The following is a 19,409-nucleotide window of genomic DNA, read 5'->3' as shown; positions in this document are numbered from 1 at the left end:
GCCCCATATCATTTCCAGCCTAATTTAGTGGGCACCTGCTGCCCTCCCGGTCCGCATATTATTCCCTCTTGTTCCTACATGCTTTTTTCTTGGAGTATTCTTCCTACTGGTCTACGTGGGCCAGTGGCAGCTATCCCATGTCTTGACTCAGTATTTGGGCATATGGTCATTCCTAGCCAAGCAGAGCTCCATGTCCCTCAAATTCCAGTTACTGACTCAGGAATAAAGCTCTCTATGCCTCAGTCTCCTCATCTGTAAAATGGGGATAATAATAACACCCGTCTCATGGTTTTGTTGTGCATGAGGAGTCATCTGCACAGCACTGTAGAGTGTTTGTGATCAGCACACGCTGAGGGTTCAAACTGTGCACACAGGGGATCACAGTGGGGTTGTGTTCAGCAGTGACTGGAAGTGGAGCCAAAGGGTTCCTGACTGAGGTCAAAGCTAGAAAGAGTCAAAAGGGAAAAATGAAATTGGGGGTGCACGTGAGACTTCTGAGCAAAGGGGTGGCAAATAGAAGGTGAAACTAGAGACACACCTGTGTACCTTGCCTTCCCAGCCACACGGCCCTGCTTTGGAGCAGGGATGATGAGCAGGGTCAGACATGGTCCCCCAGCCCCACCCACTCAGTCAGAGCTGGCCACAGGGCTTTGACAGGAGCTGCTAGGAAAGAGAAGCCCTTCTCTCCAGCAGGTTTGAGGCTAGAAGGATGAAACTGATCACATCACTGGCAGCAGGTAAAGCCGACACTAAGGACATCAGTCCAGGATGGAGGAAGGCTGTGTCCCGATGACACAGTTTGAGCCTGGAGCCAGTCGTGCCTAATGCAGCCAGTCCTTTGTTCTTTCAGTCCCATGAACCAATTAATCACCATTGTTGCCTAAGCCATGGAGTAGAATTTCTATGGCTTACAAGAGTCCTCCTTTTCAGCTTTTCTGTATTCTGGAGCATCAAACATGTCCTTTCCTACATCTGCTTTTACACAAGTAGTCCCTTCCACTGGGAATGTCTGATAAATACTATTTCCCAATTGTGTTAGTCAGCTTTCCTCCCCTGTGACAAAATGACCGAGACACATGAATTAAAGGAGGGAAGGTTTATCTTGGCTCATGGTTTCAGCAGTTCCCATCCATGGTCACTTGGCCCTGTCTCTCTGGGTCTGAGACAAGGTTGAATGCCACAGTGGGCTGTGTGGTGGAGCAGAGTTGCTCCGCTCATGACAAACAGAAAGCAGGGAGAGACGGGCCACGGGTCCCAGCATCCTTTTCCCAGGCACACCCCCAGTGCCCTGCTTCCTCCAGCTACACTGCCTCCTTAAGTTTCCACTGCTTCCCCCTAGGGCCACCAGCCAGGGACCAAGCCTTCCACAAGCCTTTGGGTCCACTCCACATGCAAACTAGAACACAAATGAAGCCAACAGCAAGCTCTGAGTCCCCACTGCTCCATGAAACCCAGATTCGGAAACACCCATTACCCGAGCAGGGCATTCAGAGTTGGGAAAATTCCTCTCCTCTCCCTGTCTCTCCTACAAACATATCCCATCTCCCTGGGCAATCCCTTAGACTTCTGTAGGCAAATAAAGCATGCTTGGCAGCGTGGGTGTTGTTAAAGCAGCTCCCGGCACCGCACGTTCACGGCCCCCAAGGCAGCAGCGGGGGAGGGAGGCGGGAACTCAGGGAGGGCTGGACCACGCCAGGGGATGGGCACCCCAGGGCTGGCCCCCACCCAGCAGCCTTCTTCCCTTCAGAACTGTTAATGCTTCTCCTGCTTCCTCCGAAGCGGTGCTAGTGCTGGCAGCCACCCCTCCCCACGGATACCGCTGCCTCCCTTTTCTGCCCTCCGCCTGAGATGGCTCATATAGTTCTGTGGACCCTGGGCCAGGCCTCCCCCACCTCCCCTCCAGCAGCTCCTGCTCCCCTTGGGCTGAGATGCCAGCATCTCCAGAATTAACTAAGCTATGGAGAATCGAGCTGGGATCACAGATGTCCGGCTGGATCGAGTCTCTTCTGCCTTACTGAATGCTGGATGCATTTCCTTGTCTTCTCACTGTATTTCTGAGCATCTGTCTGGAACCATCAGCCCACTCAAGCCAAAGAAGTGAATGACAATAATAAGAACAAGTATCATTGTTGTTTGCTAATAGCAGCAGCAATAGTCACAATGAAGGGTGACCTTCTGAGGTGCTCATTCTGTGCCAGTCTTGATGGGCGGTGACAGCATCCCATCCAATCTCCTGGGTCCCTTTGTGCACGTTTCTGTCTTTGGAGGATTGTTCTGGACAACCGGAGCCCATTCCACCCATCTTTGCTCAGAGAGTGACTGAGATCTTCTATGTCCCTCTCTGTGCTGACCAGCAGTTCTGTCCTCCAGCTCTGGCTGGGTCAGCTCTGAGATGTGACCCATGCTGGGAGAGGGGCTTCCCCGAGGAAGACGCAGCCATTGTCCTAACTAACTCCATGTTGTCCCTCACCTGTTCTCTCTCTTTCTCTCTGAGTCATTTCTCCCCGCCCCCCCCCCAGCTTATCTCAGGTTCCAGGAATGGGAACCTGGCAGGCTGACAACTTGTGAGGAGAACCAAAATTGCCCCCTCAAGCAGGACGATGTCCCCGGTGCTACAGGGCCCTGCAGAACCAGACCTGAGATAATGGTCGCCTAGACCACAGTTTGACCAAGGCGGCTTAACTGTGCATGCTCCAGTTCTTCCCTTATTTAATCTTGTAGCTACTGTCAGTACCCGGAGGACAGGGATTAGGACTCCAGACCACCTCCTGCCAACACTGCTGCTCTGCTCACTTGGGCTCCAGAGCTCCAGGCCCAGCTCTGAGCCGAGGGCCCCTGACTCCTGAGTGTGCGATGGGGCCCTGTTCACAGAGGAGGAAGGAGGTCTGGGGAGTGCACTGCTGGCCGGTGGGAGAGCCTGGCTTCAAAGCTGGCCTTTTCCTCGGTTTCCAGGAAGCATCTGGGTAGGGTGCAGACTGCAGGAGGAGTGGCCACTTCCAAGTCCCACTCTGGCTGTCGGGCCAGGACACACAGGGGCGTGAGGTGCGGTGCCCTAGTCCGTTCCCCTATCCCGGCTATTCTCCACTTCCAAGCGAGTCCCTGGTTTTCTGGGTGGACCACCCCGAGTCCCCTAAGTCGAGTGCTGTGGCCCTTTGGTTACTGCAATCCTGAGCCCAGCCAGCCACAGGTGTGACGGGGAGGTGGCCAGACTTAGCAGACTGGACACGCAGAGGCTGACAGGCAGGTACCGACACAATGAGGGTCTCAGCAAGGGGACAGGAGCAACCTGCTGGAGGCTTCAGCCATCTCCATGCCAAATAAAGGTGACCCTGGCCTCGGCTACAGCCTGGGGAGGTAGAGGACAAGTGGGCGAACCTGACGCCCCCAAGGGGCGCCCTCAGCAGGCTGGGGCCCACTCTGCACCAGCAGCGGCTCCCGGCCCTCCCAGGGGTTGCATCTGTGTCTCTGCCTGCGGATCCCCTGTCACCAGCACCCACCCCACCCTCAAGCAGGGAGCCAGCCTCACCCTGAGGCGGTGACCAAGTCCCCGAAGCAGGTGACCCCTTGAGCCTGGTCCACCAGGTCTTGTTTTCTCACAAATGGTTTAAAGTGGTGTTGAGTCCCAGAATCAAATTGAACAAAGAGGAGAGAAGGAGCCATTCACGGTCCCATCTCATTAGCTCCATCACAGGGTCTCTGGGCGGTGCTAATGGGTCCTTAGCACCTTCCTAACACTCATCAGTTTGTAAAGCCGGAGGGTGGGCCTCAGGGCTGGAATCTTCTGCAGTTCCCAGCCAGCCTCTGTACCACTATGACAGGCACTTCCTTTGCTGGTGATTCACCAGGCCTGTTCCCTCCCTCTGTCTCCAAGGTGGCTGCTCTGGGCCCAGGGCACTGCCCTGCCCGACCCCCTGGGTCAGCCCACAGGAGGAGCGAGAAAGCCTGCACCACACTCTCCCCTGCTCCTCCTGGGCACAGCCGCCTCTGGTCTGGCTTTGTCCTCTTGCTCAGACCGCGCCCCTGTGGCTGCCCTCACAGTCCCAGCTCCCTGGCTGCAGAAGCCCATCCCTGCCTCTCCTCCTCCAGCTGGGAAAGGACCAGCTCCCCACTGCTGCCAGCCTGTTAGCCACCTGCCAGGCAGCTCTTTCCTCACAGGGCCTTCTCTGGGCTTCCGGAGAATTCCTGCAGAGGCCCTCACTGACCTAACTTTTATGGTAATGAATACTGGTGTCCACTGGAGTAAGCTCTAAGCCAGCGATCTCCATGCTGCCCTGGCCAACGACATCAGTGTCCTCTGATGCAGATCAGGGCCACGTGGAACAGATTTGCAGACCCCACATGACACCTGCTGAATCAGAAACTCGGGCCTGAAGGCCCATTCTGCGTGTTAATGGGCCCCACCGGTGACACTAACGCACACACAGGTTTAGACCCATTTCACTGAAGCCCCCCTTAAATGTAATATAAAGACTGCATCCATCTAAGGAAAGACTGGGCCAGTGCGAAGGTGGCAGGTGCTGGAGGGTGGCAAATCGAGAGCAGGTCATCCGGGGTAAACACCTGGGAAGCGGGGCAGTGCCTGCCTGGCCTGCAGTGGCTGCTCCTTCCTGCTACTGCCATGGGACTCAGGTTCGAGGACAGGGAAAGTGGGAGTGATGAGAGGCCGGCAGCCTGCACCTTCGAGATGTAGGAGAGGCTCCATAATCACTGAGATGATTGTCCCCAGTCTCTGAGACGTGCCACTAATGGTTCGCTCTGCGACACGGAATGGATGACCTTCAGGGGCAGAAGAAATGAAATGATTTCTCATCAGGCCTGGGGCCCGTGAGGTGACAGCTAATCCTGTTAGCTGCACTTTTTGCCTTTTTAAAAAACAGCTTCTTGAGGCCCACTCTGACCCTCCACTGATGGAGCTGATGGGTTTGCAAGAGTGATTTCTCCTCCGTCCTGTCCAGCCCTGTGGAGAGATGCCAGGGCCAGCTCCGAGGCTGAGGAGAAGACCCTGGCGGGAGCCAAGTCTCGGCCATGTGACCTCCAGTGGGGCCTCACCTCTCTGTCCTCAGGGTCCTCATTTGAAAAATGGGCATCCCAGACAGGCCATGAGCACGAAATGAGACAGTACCTGGAAATCACACAAGCCTGACACTGGAAAGTGTTCCGAAAAGTACAGTACGAGGATTACTTGTGAATAAGTATAATTATTAGCAATTACAGGCAGGTGTTGTTAAAGCTGGGGATGCATTCCAAGAGCTGCGCTGCTGGGCGATCCTGTTGTAGGGACATTACCGTGTGCACTTACACACGCCAGGATGCTGTGGGTCAGTCGTACCACACAGCCTCTTGATGCAACCAAGAGACACCAGAAACACGGGTAGAGGCTGCTGCCACTGCCACAGGCATGTGGCTTTGCAGTAAGCTCTTTTTTCACAAGATGAGAGAGCATAATCTAATAATGCAAAGTATAGTGTAGAGGATACGTCAGCCAGTAGCACAGTTGTTTCCTGTCAAGTGTGTACTCTGCACAGCTGTATTCAAGCAGGCCCGTGGCATCAGCACCATGACCAGCAGGTGACATGCTGTGACGTAGGCCAGCTACGATGTCGCTAGCAGACAGGAGTTTTTCAGCTCCACTAGAACCTTCTGGGACCACTGTTGTACAGCCTGAAGGGGCCCGGCTGGGTCTGTGCGGATCCCTCAGTGTGTGCCCTGTTTTAGGGGCAGCCCCAGACCAGGCGCACGGCTGTCACGGAGTGGGGGACACAGCCCCAGTACTGCTTCGTGATGACTGTAACCCCTTCGCGAGGTGGGAGGCAGAGCAGAGTGGGCATCGTGGGAATCGGCCGGCCCATCTGGGCTGCACTAGAAGAGAGACTGAGAGGGCAACGTGCCCCAGTCAGACCTCAGTCTTCTCACCACGAGTCCACTTCACAGAAGGCCGTGGGGACTGGGAGAGCCCACTGTGAGTCAGGTGCCCCGGCCCGAGGGTCTCCCAGAGCCCTGCTCACGGCGCTGGCTGTTCCTGATACGGCGGAGCTGGGAGGACAGAGAGGCCTGGGACAAATGCTCCTCAGCCGTTAGACAGGCAAAGCCACTCTGAAGATCGGACTGGAGTTGTTGCTGAGTCACATGAAATCCCAAGATATAATGCCATTTCAAGAGAAAGCACTTTTTTCTCTCAAGAAAATCCATCAGTTTAATACACGAGATCAATAAGTCACGGCACAGTGGCCTGGGGCGGTGAGATCAGTGATCCGCCCCTCACACCGAGCATGCGAGCATGCGGCATCTTGCAAAAGCTTCCAGACCTCCAGGCTGGAACCAGCTCCGTGACAGCCGCTGTTTCCGAAATGTCAACACTGGGAGCTTAGAGCCGGGGACCTTGGCCGGGGCTCCAGGAACCATGGGGAGCAGCTCCGGAGCCAGTCACAGAGCGACTGGGGCAGGGCGGGGTGGGAAGCACCTTCCACCCATGGGGCCGTTTTTGTCAGGAAACTGGGGACCAATTGGCTGCACCAGAGGCAAAGGGACCCAGGTTTGGGGGAAGGGATGAGGCAGTGGGACCCAGCCCTCCGCACGTCCGAACCCTAGCTCCAAGCCTGGTGCTGCAGACCTCTGGGAGATCCCTCTGCCACCGCCGGCCTCGGTGCCCTGCACCCCACCCCCTAACTCACACAAGTGGTTCTCAAACAACCACCAACAGGCTGAATCCAGCATGCAGAAGTGTCTCGTTTGGCCCACACAGTATTTTTTTAACTATCTGAATTCATTATCAGCATTTAAAAATAGGAAACTTTACGTAAAAATCCAGATCTCTGAATTCTGTTTGCAAGCCGTGTGGCTGCAGTGGTCTTGGACGTTTGTCCTCACGTAGGGACAGCTGGGAGGCTGAGCCAGGGCCGTCCCTCAGCCAGGGCACACCCTGGGGCCAGCAGAGGTGCTCACAGTCCTGCCTGGCTTTCCTGAGCCTTTGAGTTCACAGCCTCACATACGACAATGTCTGAAGTCACCTGTGTCCCAGTACGACATTTTAAGAGCCTGGATGGTCCCCCGATATCTACATGAGAACAGCCAGCTCTCAGCACCCCAGCTTTCTCTAGGCTGGTGATTCTAGCAAACACCACGGCCTCCCCCGAATGGACGAGGGTGTTGATTCTCAGAGTCAGATGCAAAGGAGGGGCACTCAGCTCATACAGCCAGCGCGGCTTATCCGGGCCGACAGCGTGGGTCCGAGAGCTCTTCCGGGATGTTGTCTTGCACAGTGCACCCCATGGCCTTTCCACCGAGGCCCGAGAGGGTGAGCGACCCCAGGTTACAACGCTCTGAATCCTGCTCTAACGAGGCAGGAGACATTTTAGGCTTTGACTCAAGGTCACAGTGGAGACCATCAGTGTTACTCTGTAGGATGCACGAAAGTGCTGGGTAACAGCTCTTGGGGACACAATGCCACCTCAGTGCCAAACATGCTCTTCAGAAACACAGAGCCTGGGCAGACCTTCTGCATAGCCATCTTTTTGAGAGGACCCTTTTGTGCAGCCTGTGACTCAAAGCAAGAGCCGAACACCAGCCCCTCAGCCTCGCCAGGGGCTGCCGGAGGTTTGGCTCTCCTGGCTCCAAGTCTGCAGGTCACCAGGTCCCTCGTGATTCAGATGCACATCCAAATGTCTTCGTGTGGCACTGAGGGCCTTGCCAAGTGGATCCCAGGCAGCCCTGCTCCCCTCCAGCCTACACCAGCCAGGAGGAAGCAGCTGTGCGTGGGACACTCTCGTACCTCCACACTCCTGCCCCTTGGGGCTCCCTCACAGACGTGCACATCCTCATCCGCAGGCTTCGAACGTGCCACCTTGCTTAGCAGAGGGGACTTAGCCGATATGATTAAGATCTTGAGATGGCGACACCATCCTGGATTATGCAGGATGAGGACAGGAAGGTCAGTGTCGGAAGTGGAAAAGTGACACAGAAGCAGAGGTCAGAGTGATGGGGCCAGGAGCCAAGGCACACAATGGCCTCCAGAACTGGGAAAGGCAAGAGAGCAAGTCCCCCGGAGCACCTGGAAAAGCACACAGACCTGGTGACACTTTGGGCCCCAAGGGACTCGCTTCAGATCCTGCCCCCAGAAGTAAGAATCCATGCTGTGTTAAGCCGTCAGGTTCATGGTCATTTGTCACAGGCACAACAGAGGACAAGGGCCCTTCCCTTCCTTGTTCAAGGTCACCATCTCCAGGAAGCCTCTCCTGACCTCCCCAGGCCCTCGCAGCCCCAGACAGACCCCATACAAAGGAAGCTGGTCTACCCTGCCGTGGTACCTCGCTGTGCTGGGCAGAACCTAGACTGGGGCTCCACAGGTCTGCATTTGACCTTAACCCTTGCCTGAGCTCTCGGGGCCTCTGTCTCAGGCTATAAGTGGAGTCCACACTACTGACCTCACAGGGCTCCAGCAGGTTAAACAAGACAGTGGCTGCAGCCTGCCAGGCCTGTCCTTGGTGCACTGTAGGGCCTTCCTTGGCAGACTCTGGCATATCCAGCTGATGAGCGGCCCTGAGAAGTGAGTCTTTCCCCCTCTTGGGAGACTCACGATTGAACAAACTAGTTTGTCATTGGAACGACTTTTGACAATGCCTTATTGCCCCCCTAGTTCCACAAGGCTCTGGTCTCTGTCAGTTCAGAAACAGCTCTGACAGACATGCCCTTTAGAAATGGCTCTGCTGGAATCTGGGGACAGTCGCTGAGCATGTGAGATGTGTCACAGTGACCTTGGCCTTCAGCATCAGGCAACAGTGATTTTTTTTCCCTTCAGGAACCAGAAACCAACTTCAAAATGAGCTGTGGTGCACAGGGACTGGGCTAGAGGCAAGCAGAGGGAGAGGAGCCCGAGAACATGGAAGTCTGAAGTGGGGTTCACAGGCGACCTGGGGCGGGTCCTCCCCGGGCCCAGGGCCTGCCTGTCCATCTCCACCCCAGGGTTGCTGCACTGGCAAAGGGACGGAGACAGGGCTGTGCAGAAGCTGTCAACCAGCCACTCCCTCCCGGCGGGCAATGCGCTCTGGCTTGCCACAGTCCCTACCCCCCACATCATCCCTGCCCCAAAGCCCGAGGGCCACACCCCAGAGACACCCGGATTACAGGTGAGGTCCTGTTACGACTGTCTAATGTCCCCCCCAGGCCGCACGCAGCCGTAGGTGGGGCTTTTCAGAGGTGGCTGTGCCTGGGGTGTGTGCTGCTGGGGTTGAGGGTGCCCCCCTGGGTGTGGGTGGCACTACCCAAAGGGCGGGTACCTGGAAGGGATAAGCGGGTAGGTAGCAGAGACCGGCCCTTCATCAGGAGAGCGGCAGGCAGCGCTGGGAGGGGAGAGCGAGCCAGGTGTGCAGGCTGAGGACAGATGGCTGGGCCAGGGAGGAGGCCCAGGGCCCTGGGGAAGGCCTGCACCCTCTGTGCCCCCTCACGACCCTCCTGTCACCCCCGACTGCACCTCGAAAACAAGTCCATGCGCATGATGTGGGGGTCCCTGCGCAGGGCGGGAGAGGAGGAAACAGTTTCTGGTTCCCCCCGCCAAGCCCTGTTCCAGACCTGTGTGGCCATGGGTGTCGTCTCAGGGAGCCTCCGCTTCCGCTTCCTGGCCCATCTCAGCGGGGGGTGAGGACCGAGGGGGCTGCAGAGAGGCGCACCATGGGGGACACGGGGTGGACAGGACTGGAAAGCGACCCCTGGAGCCCCCGGGGGAAGTGAGCTGTGAGACACACACAGGCTCCATGCTGCCCCGGGGATGAACAGAAACTCGCCCTCCCTGGCTAGAGGAGAGGAACCAGGCACAGAGGAGTCAGCTAGTGAGAGGTGGGCGAGTGCAGAGCACAGCTAGTGAGGGCCGGAGCCGGGATTGAGAGACCCCAGAGGGCAGGCGGATTCCTGGCAACAAGCATTTGAGCAGGGGCTAGAGAGTCCGTCTTACAGGGGAGGACTGTGGCAGAGGGGGACAGTGACTTGCCTGAGGTCACACAGCATTGGCAGGGGCGGGCGGGCGTGGTACCCGGGCCTGTCTGAGCCTCCCCGCCAGCTCTGCAGGGCAGCTCTCTGCTCCCTGTCCCGGCTCTAGGCCCCTCTGACACCCAGTGAAGCCTCTAGTCCTTTCTGAAATAATGCTTTTAAATGCACACAGCAAACATACAGAAACTGGCAAAGGAAACAGATTAAAGTGAAATGGAGTTATGGGAACATGGTTTAAATGAGATGTGCAATATTAATATTCATTGTTAATGCATGAAATAACAAGATCTAATGTGGGTAATAACTGTTGTCACTTCAAAGTAGTAAGGAAGGAAGCGATATCTCAAGATGTCTGCAAACCCTCTAGGTGACAGGAAAGCCTGTGATTCTGTTGGTGACAAAGGCCCAGGTGCAGGAAGTCTCAGTGAGATTTGTCGCCTCCATGCCTCACAGAGGGAAATGTGAAACGCAAACTGCTAACAAGAGGCTGGTCAGGCTCAAGATGGAGTCTTCTGCCACCCAAGTCCTAGGGTTCCTGGAATTCGGCTCCCTGCCCAGACTCCGGGGCAGAGCCCCCCGCAGGAAATCTGATGCTGCAGGTATGAAAAGGGTCTGGGTTGTACACTGTGAGCGAGTGCCCTGGGAGGGTCTGAGGCACAGCCCTTATCATGAGAAAGAAGCATCCTTTAAAAATATAAATGTGAGCTGGGCATGCTGGTGCATGCTTATAATCCCAGTACTCTGGGAGGCTGAGGCAGAAGGATCGCAAATCTGAGCCCAGCCCAGGCAATTTAGCAATTTATCAAGACCCTGTCTCAAAACAAAGAAATTACAAAGGGTTGTGGATATAGCTCAATGAGAAGGGTCTGGGTTCAACTCCCAGTACAGCAAAAATAAATTGAATATATCCAATCCCGACTGCTGCGACATTCGGGTGTGTTTCACCACACTCAGAACAAACCCAACTTGGCTTTCAGGGCTCTAGCAGCTGCCAGGCCGATGCCTGCTGTTGCCGTCCCCGCTCACCTCCTCTCGGCCACCCAGGCAGCTCCCTGCCACCACAGCCACCTTGGGCCTCTGCACTGGCTGTGCCCTCTGCCCAGAAGGCGCTGGCCCCGGGGCCGCTGCTCACTTCCGACAGCAGACTTCAGCGTCGCCCCGTCACACAGGCACTTTCCTCCTTCCCCACTGCTCCCCTGTCCTCGCTGCGCTGCGTGAAACTGCATGGCGTTTCACGTCTGGCCCGCCCGCTCTGTAAGGACAGTCCCCACAGCCAGACGTCCCCTCTGTCTTGCCCAGCACCGTCCTCAGAGACACTGTCTGGCCCGCTGTAGGAGACATGGGGTAGACACAGCTGTCCCTGGGGTGGGTCCCGGGCCCCCCTTGGTACCAAACCCCACAGATGCTCAGGCCTTTTATAGATGATGTAGGGTGTGCACAGATCCTATGCTCGTTTCCGAATGCTCTAAATCGTCTTCAGGTGGCTTGAAGACCGAAGCCAGGGCAAATGCTTGTGTCCTGTACTATGTAGGGGAGACGGACCAGGAAGTCTGTACATGTTCAGTACAGACGCAGTATAGTATTTCCACCTCCAGGGCTGTCAGGAGGGGTCAGCAATGTCCAGGGGTCGGGGCCCAGGGCCTGGGGCGCTCTGGTGAGCGTAACCCTTCCTTTCCTCTTTGCTGCTGGGTGGGCTGACCTGCCAGGCACCAGGGAGCAGGCTGTGGGGCTGAGAAGGGAGTGGCACGGCCAGGTAGGAGTCTCGAGGGTCCCTGGAGGTGGCATTGCCTCTCACAAGTCTTGGGAGATGAGAGGGGTCCAGGAAAGGGATCGGGGGCCCTGGCTGGACCCAGAGGCCAAACTGAGAGCTGGGACCAGGGACAGGAGGCCATTTGGTCCCAAGGGGACTGACAGGGTCTCATCCAAGAGCTTGCCACACAGAGACAGGGAGGAGAAGCAGGAGTCACCCTGCCTATGGGGGCCACCATGGGGACCATGAAGCCACAGGGTCTCTTGCAGGAGGAAACCAAGGCTAAGGCATCTCCAGGCAAGACGAGTCACACTCCACTGCTGTGTGTCCCCTGAGGACAGTGCCTGGGGAACAAGACTGAACCAGGCCACACAGCTGTGGCAGAGCTTGGGCTCCAGACTCGGCTACCTGATGCTTACCAGCGCACTTTGTTTTGGTTTTGGCATACTAGGGACCGAATCCAGGGCCTTTGCACTGAGCTGTATCCTCAGCACTGGGGGGTCGGGGGCACAACAGGATTTTGCTAAATCCCTAAATTGCCCAGAGTAGGCTTGCATTTGCAACCCTCCTGTCCCAGCTTCTTTCTTGGTACTGGGAATCAAACTCAGGACCTTGAGCTTGCCAGGTGGATGCAGCACCACTGAACTACATCTCCAGCCGCTGCCTCAGCTTCTAAGAGTGCTGCATGACAGGTGTGCACCACCACACATGGCTCAGCAGCTGTTTCTTTAACTCCTACTGGGCCCCAGCTAGAACACACAAAGGAGGAGAGGCTACTCGCATTGATTAGCAGGATGGAAGAAATGTCTGTGGGCAGAACTCTGGGAGGACACAGCGGATTCGACCCTCTGGCTGAGAGGACTCGTCCTGTGAGGGAGGGAAGGCCACGCAGGTCCTGCTGAGGCTCCCTGCGCTCAGGGCCTCCATTCTGTGATGGGGCAGCAGACAGCCTTTCCTTGGCGCCCCTCCCCCACTGTGACCACAGAGATCGTGGCTTTATCAGTCTGGCAGAGGAGCCTAAAAATATCCAGACTCGCCAACTCCGGGGTTTATTCTCTCATCTGGGAGGCACCCACAAAGCTTTTGCCAATATAAATGGCATTTCCTTTGGTATTTTTAAAGATCAGAGAATCCGAGGGAATAAGCAAGCTGGACGGGGGCCTTTGAGATCGCAGCTTCCAAATGCTTCATGTTTCAAGTTTCAAAAAAAAATTATGTTTAAGGAGGCCCAAAAGGTTAGGCTTCCAGACAGTTCACAAAAGAAGGAACCACCTAGGCAAAATCATACAGAAAAATAGATTCCACCTTTCTAGCAATAAAATCTAGATTAAAACACCCATGAGGCAGCTTTTGAAGCTGGCATATTAAGCAAAGATTTTTCAAACAAGAGTGCCTGTAGAAGATGGTGAAGGGAAAGTGGATTTCCCTCAAAGAAGCATTTATTTCTCACTCAGAAGCCTTGAGAATTTCCTAGGCTTCTTTACAGACAAGAAGGGCTGTGCGATTCGTCCTGGTCACCGGGCACTGAGCAGACACACGTGTGGCTTTTAGGCTAGTGCAGGCAAAAGCAGGTGTGTGGCCTCTGGGCCTCCACAGCCTGCTGGGGCACCCCCGCGTGGGAAGGCACCCGGCAAAAGGGAACGCTGAGGCTGGGCGCAGTGCTGCATGCCTGTACTTCCCAGCTTTTGGGAGGAGGCAGGAGGATCCCTAGTTCCAGAGCAGCCTGACTACCAAGTGAGACCCTGTTCCCAAATTAAAAAGTGCGCCCATCAACCTGGGTCCCGAAAGACCGAGTCTGCTTCCGTCTGGGGCCGTCTGCACCTCGCTGTTCCCTCTTAAATGTTCTCTGCTCTTCTCCTCACATGGCTGGTGCCCCTTCTCAGGTCTCCGCTCAAATCGAAGTTCCTCAGGGGAGATGCAGACGGCCTCAGCCTGCCCACCTTCCTATCCCGGGCTCTCCTACTGTGGCGTCTCTTTCCTTGTCTTCCCAACCGCTTTCCTATTTTTGCAATCCTACTTTCGCCTCAGTTTTCCTCATCAGTAAAACTCAACCGGTTATTCCCAAGCCCCCTCCCCTCCCCTCCCCAGGGCGGCTCCGAAGACCCGGGTGGGTGCTGCCACTGTCTCCACCACCGCCGCCAACCCTCCTGGGCCCCGGGCCAGCTTGGGGCTCACTCGCCCTTCCTTCCGAGGCTCGCGTTCTCCTAATCCTTCCAGCTCCGGGGGCGGGGCTGTGGTCCTCCTCTGTGATTGGCTCAGGGGTGGACACGTGACTCCACCTACGCCAATCAGAGCCAGTCCTTGGTCTCTCCTGAAGCTTCGGCAAAGAGGTCTTGCCTTGGGGCTGGGGGATGCTGCTCTCGGGGAGGTGAATGCGTTGCTGGAGCATTTAGACCCAGCTGTGGGTGGACCAGATCTTGAACCCAGAGTCACTGGACCCAATAAATTCCTCCATGGCTTCAAGCTGTTTTCGATGAGTTTTCTTCCTCTTGCAGCTAAAGCAGCTTCCTAGTGAAGGTGTCTGTCCAGCCCAAAATGTTGGCTTATCTTATCTGTTAGTCTCCGTCCAGGGCTGCAGCCCCGCAGGCCTGGGGTAGGTCCCGGGTCCCTCTGCTCTCAGCTGCCCTGCTCAGCCCCAGCCGAGTGACCAGGGAAGGCAGAAAGCTCTGTACCTCAGGGCCCTAATTGGTGAGCTGTTCTGCAACTTCTAGAAGCTTCAGATTGTGTGATCTGAGCAATTAACCTTTCTGCAGAGGCCAGGGCCAGTTACACCCCAGGCCCATCTGCGGCATCTGTGTAACAGGCGCAGTTCCTCAGCCTGACTCTCTTGGTTTCTATAGGTCAAATGTAGTGTCATCCATCTCTGCCATTCCCACTGCCACTGCCCGGTCCAGGCCTGTGGCCTCTCCCCAACTCCTGCTCAAGTCAGCAGCCTCCCCACGCCCCACCCTTTGAATCCCCTGTATCCTCAGTTCTCCCCTCCCGGCCCTGGGGCTTGAATGGATGAAACACCAGGCCAGCACACACCTGTCGTCACCGCAGGTCCCCTGAGGTTGAAGGACCCCAGAGCAGAGCCGGCCCCATTCACCCCAGTCGAGGCAGCCAGAGCAGTGACAGTCTAGCGAGACAGAACCACTGGCCAGCACCCCAGGTGTATGAGCACCAGTCTTGTTCTCTCCTCCCGCTGAGGGCAGTGGGCACTCACGAGCCTGCTGTGACACACCCTACGCGACCCCAGTCACCTGCAGCCTTCGTATGGTGCTCTCTGCCTGGCCCTTCCCAGTCCCACCTTGATCTGTGTCCTGGCCCATTTTGTGTGACTGGAACACAATACCGAGCCTGCATCATTACAAGGACATGCTAGAGGCATTCTCTCTCAGTTCGGGTGTCGAGGAGTCCTAGCTCAAAGGACCAGCACCTGGTGGAGCCCGTCATGCTGCTTCAACCCTCAGTAGAAGGGGCAGGCCTAAGAGTGAGCTCGCTCTGGCCTTCCCTTTTTATAAAGGTGCTGAGCCACTCAGAAAGGGCAGAAGTCTCTCGGCCTAAACACCTCTGAAGGCCCCACCTCCCAGCACTGCTGCACAGGGGATTGTTTCCAGCAGGAAATTTTTGAAAGGGAAAAAACATTCAGACCATAGCAGACTGCCTGGCCGACTCCTATACATCCTTCAATACCCAGCTCAGTGTTTCTTCCCATGGAGGTCTTCAGTAACCCTCTTCCCAGCACAGGGGCACCTAGCTCACTCTTTGTGCCCTTGCAGCACCTCTGGGTGCTCAGGCGGGGTCCAATTGTGTGGTTCAGGTCCTGGCACCATCACCGGTCAGCTCTGGGGACTTTGGGCCCATCACTGCCACTGCCTTGTCTGAACCTCAGTTTCCTTGCCTGAATTGGGGACGGTGATAATATTTCCTACCTCACAGATAGCTGAGAGGGCTCATCTCGGTGCCAGGTGTACCCTGTTGCATGGCCTTTCTTGTCACTCTGTTGCTTGTCTCAGGTGATGCAGTTATTTGCCTCTACTTTAAGGCTTTGGTCCAGGGGCCAGGACCTTTCCCTTGCCTTCTAGGAGAAGGAACTGCCGACGGGTGCTGCCTCGGAACGCAGGGCTCAGGGAAGCAATGTAACTTGGCCACGAGCACAGAGCAATTAAATAATGTGCATCCTCCCTCGCTCCTCCTGGTCTCAGCCATATTTGGGACAAGGACAAATATTGTGATATCCAGGAGAAACAAACAATTCTCTTCAAGAGAAATAATTTAACTAATAAAAGCTACCTCGGCTGCAGTGCCTGGCTCCAGGCTCCTGTGGATACCAATCTGCAGATGGTCCAGTCTCTCAAGGTAGGTGACGCAGTGTTTTATACAACCTACGCACCTCCTCCGGTAGACAGTAAATCATCTCTAGATCACTTATAAAGCCCAGTGCAATGTGAATGCTGTGTAAACAGTCGCCACACTGCACTGTTTAGGGGATCACGACAGGAAAAGAGTCTGTAAGTGTTCAGGACAGATGCGATTTTCTCCAGAACATTTTTGGTCCGCAGTTATGCAGACCCACAGACCCAGGGCCGACTATTTACAGAGCACCTGTGTATGGCCGACACTGTCTGACCGCCTGGCTCATTTCAGCCCATTTAGTCACCACCAAACCACTGCAGGGTATGTCCTGCAGTCACCCCAATTGACAGCAAGAGACTGGGGCCCCAGCTGGCTCATGGGCCTGCTTCAGGTCTCACAGTAGTAGGCGCAGGCTGGGATTTGAACCAGGTCACTTGGGTCCTGAGGCTGAGGAGCTGCACCAGACGAAGGCTGCACAGGGCTGAGAGGGCAGAGCACAGCTCTGGCCAGGGGCTGCCCTTCTGCTCCGGCCCAGCCCACCCCTGCTGGGGCCCCGCTAGCTGTAAACCCTGGGCTAGTCTTATTGTTATTCGTGCAGGCTTCACAATCCCGTCTCCCTATCAGACGCTCCAACACACCCTGGCACGAACACAGCTGAGCACCCCCCTCTACACAGTGGGGAGCCTGCCTCAGTCTCCCCAGGCCCTGCAGTGCCCAGCCTGAGCCCAGGAGAGGACTGAGACTGTGCTCCTCTGAGACACTGCCTGCCTCCTCCCTTGCAGCTGCCATACCCTGCCCCTCACCAGTCTGACACACTCCCTCAGTACATCTTGGCATCGGGAACCCAGGATCCCACTAGGGTAGCAGTCTGGCCACCTTTCTTTTCTCTACCCTCATCTCGTTCTACTCTCTTTCTTTACCCCAGACATTACTGACCTTGCTGCTTGGCTGTGCTTGTGCATTCTCTTGTCACAGGGCCTTTGTACTTGCTGCGCCTTTTGCTCACCCGCTGACATCCTCCTGTTGTTCCTCAACTCCCTTCAGATCCTGCCCAACTGTCAGTTCTCAATGAGGCCCGGTCGGCCCTGCCCCTGGAACAAGCACACCTTCTCAGTCCATGCACTCTACGTCTCACCCAGGCTTTACTTTTCTGCATATTTATCATCATTTAATGGCACCATATGGTTGAGGACTTTCCCCTGAAAGTGTGTTTCTGTCTTTGAGAGCCTAAGCCGCATGGACGTGGGATTTTGTCTCATTTACATGTCTCTGTATCCTACCATCTGAACCATGCCTGGCACATAGAAGGCACACAGTAATATTTGTTGAATACACTAGTAATGATCTCGCCTGCTTTGTTTGGCAGGGTCCAGGCTGGGGCTTGGTCTGTCCCCACAGACTCCATTCGGGTTTGTCTCCCACCACTGTTCCACCCTGCATGTCCCAAGCTCCCAGCATGCCTCAGGGCCAACCTCACTCAAGATGAGGTGACTGGCCTGAAGACCAAAGCCCTGGCTGTTATGTCTTTGCATTCACCAAGCTGTGGGGGGACAATGATGCGCTCAGCCGAGACATGAAGACGAAACATTATGAAGGGCTGAAGGCAGCAAGCTGTGGCACACGTGTCGGGTGCTGAGAGGTCGAGTCCCATGGTGGAAGGGGCATGGACGGCGCACGGTCTGGAGACTGCTTCCTGCTTTGCCCAGTGTAGCCCAGTATGTCCACGTGCTGTGCTTGAGAATCCCAGTCTGGTTTCTACCAGTGAAAGAAACTCTTGCACCATCACAGAGTTTCAAGAATGCTCAGAACAGCACAGTCTGGAACGGGAGAAAACTGGAAATGGCCAAATGATCACAACCGCAGGATGAAGAAATACAATGCTGTGTATTCATGTCACAGTGTACTATGCAGCCATGAAAAGCAATGGGCTATTAACATGGAGGAATCTTAAGGACACGGTGTAATGCAGGTGGGGTGGCGCATGCCTATGATCCCAGCACTCTGGGAGGCAGAGACAGGAGAATCCGAAGTTTGAACCCAGCCTGGCAGTTTAGCAACTTGAAATTCCCATCTCAAAAATTTTGTTTAAAAGTGGAAGGCAGTGCTAGGGATGTATTTAGGTGTGAAGGTCCTATGTTTAACCCCCACTACTGTAAAAAAAAAAAAAAAATTCTCAATGTAAACAAGTTATAGGATAACACAGGTATTTTCCAATCTACCCAAAGTTCAAAACTAAGCAGAACTGTACAATCTGTTCAGAGATACAAACTTGTGGCAAAACTATGAAGAAATAAAAAGGAATTTTAGATGCAGAAGTAAGAAAAGAGGTTCCTTCTGAAGGAAGGGGTTGAGATCTGAGGGTGGAAGATCCAGGAATTCCAAGCCAAGTCAATGTTGCACTGCTCAAATTGGTGATTCGGTACACTTTTGCTACTGATTTTGAACTTATTGGCACAAATGGTCTTTTGTATTACATCATATTTACTAAAGTTCCTTTTTTAAAAAGGAAAACAATGATTCGGGGTAGAGGAGGGCCTGGCAAAGTGTGGTCCATGGACAAATGTGCTAAGAAATAAAGTTTTATTGGAACACAACCACATCCATTCGTTCACACCCTGTCTGTGGCTGCTTCCAACCACAAGGGTGGGGTTGAGTAATTACAGCACAGACAAAGCCCCTAAACCCTTCTGACCTATCCAGATACTCAGTGTCTGGTTTTTTTCGAAAAAAGTTTCCCGATCCTTGCGCTAGAGCAATGAGACAAATGCACACACTGAGCTTCATTATTTTAAAATTTCCCACATTTTTAAAATTTAAGAGTAATCCATGCTCATTATTAAGCACTGGGAAAATATAGAAACATGTTTTTTAAAAAGCAAAACAATTTTCTATATAAACATGTAAACAAACCAAACCCTACTTTCCATATAAAGCCAACATCCAGCAATAATCACTGGTAAAACTGAGGCCATTGTCTGGCAGATTTTTTTCATGCACATGAAAGCCCCCCCTCAATAAGCAGGATCGTGCTGATTATGTGATTTTGCACCCTGTTGCTTCCATTTAATATCATCTCTGAAGCATTTTTATGTGTCACTTAATTACATTCCATTTTTGCTATTATAAGTAATGATACAATTAGTATCCCTGTACACATGTCTTTGTTGACAATATGAAATATTATATAGTTGTCCAAAATGAATTCTTCAAGGAATTTTTAATGATATAAAGACTGTCAGGGCTGCATTATTTATACCAGCAAAACGACCAGAAGCAATATGAATGGCCTGGCAGGAGGGGAATCATTAAATGAACTTGGTCCATCATCGGATAGAATATTCTG

At 54.5% G+C, this 19,409-nt stretch overlaps 1 protein-coding gene across 8 annotated transcripts in view; it reads right to left on the bottom strand.

Moving 5' to 3' along the window:
* Gsg1l (GSG1 like) overlaps positions 1–19,409 on the bottom strand; it is a 196,427-nt gene that overhangs the window by 73,277 nt on the left and 103,741 nt on the right. The window contains exon 1 of one of the 8 annotated variants that reach the window (XM_004856011.4): positions 17,003–17,137. The exons of the other annotated variants lie outside the window; for them this stretch is intronic. The gene's annotated coding sequence lies outside the window, so the exon portion shown is untranslated. Of the gene's footprint in view, positions 1–17,002; positions 17,138–19,409 lie in introns of those variants that run through there. 8 annotated transcript variants of the gene reach the window in all.

This window comes from Heterocephalus glaber, unplaced genomic scaffold (assembly GCF_053883595.1).
Source record: "Heterocephalus glaber isolate CG9 unplaced genomic scaffold, H.glaber_assembly_v1.0 deba00000943, whole genome shotgun sequence".
Classification (NCBI taxonomy): Eukaryota; Metazoa; Chordata; class Mammalia; order Rodentia; family Bathyergidae; genus Heterocephalus; species Heterocephalus glaber.
This window is presented reverse-complemented; position numbering and strand designations above follow the sequence as displayed.